This window comes from Volvox carteri (genome assembly GCF_000143455.1).
Source record: "Volvox carteri f. nagariensis unplaced genomic scaffold VOLCAscaffold_27, whole genome shotgun sequence".
In the NCBI taxonomy this organism is placed as follows: domain Eukaryota; kingdom Viridiplantae; phylum Chlorophyta; class Chlorophyceae; order Chlamydomonadales; family Volvocaceae; genus Volvox; species Volvox carteri.
Window position 1 is genome coordinate 120,751 of NW_003307570.1, and position 879 is coordinate 121,629.

The window sequence follows — 879 nt, forward strand, 5'->3', positions numbered from 1 at the left end:
CGGTCAGAGATCCTTAGGCACCCCTGTCAAGCGGCGGCCGGGGTCTTCTGGGCCCTGCTGCCGGTCGACGAGGCGGGCCGTTAGGCGTTCTATTTCGTCCAGCGTACGGTTGGGGGGCGGCCCACCATGCTCCATGTGCCAGGTGACTGTCTGCATTCCGTACACCGATGCCGCTGTGGCTCGACCGAATGCTGATAGCGGGAAGCGGGAGAGCCGCTGCAGTCGCCGCTTGGCTTCCCCGAGTCTCTTCATCCAGTCGGGCTGTGGCGGGGATGGCTGGTTGTCAATCGGCAGGTTCAGGGCGGTGGCGGTGGTCACCACCTTGAGACCTCCTATTGACTCCTGCTGAGGGGCAGCTGATTGGGGCCCGGCCTGGGTTGCAGGTTGCGCCTGCTGTTGGTTTAATTGGCCAATCCACAGCAGCTCCACTTTGTCGAGATTTAGGCGTTGGCCAGACGCCCGGGCAAAGGTGTCCATGGCCTGGAGGAACGATGGTACTGAGTCTTCACCCTGCAGCGCCACTTCCGTGTCATCCGCATATTGACACGCGGTGACTGGTTGTGAGTCGGCCGGCTGTAATTTGATCCCCACGTCTTGGCTCCGGAGCCAGCATTGTAGGGCCTGAGCAACGAAGAGGTAGAGCAAGGGTGCGAGGGGGCACCCTTGCCGTACCCCTGCTTCCATGTTCACCAGCTTCGATTTGTAGCCATTCACCATCGCTCGGGCTCGCGTTTCGCTCAGCAGCAGCCGTACCCAGGCGCAGAGCTGTGGCCCTGCACCCATGGTCTCCATTGCTGCCAGGAGGAACCCACGATCCACCGTGTCATANGCCTTGGCGAAGTCCAGGAATGCCAGGAGCCCCCGGCGGTTCTGCTTGCG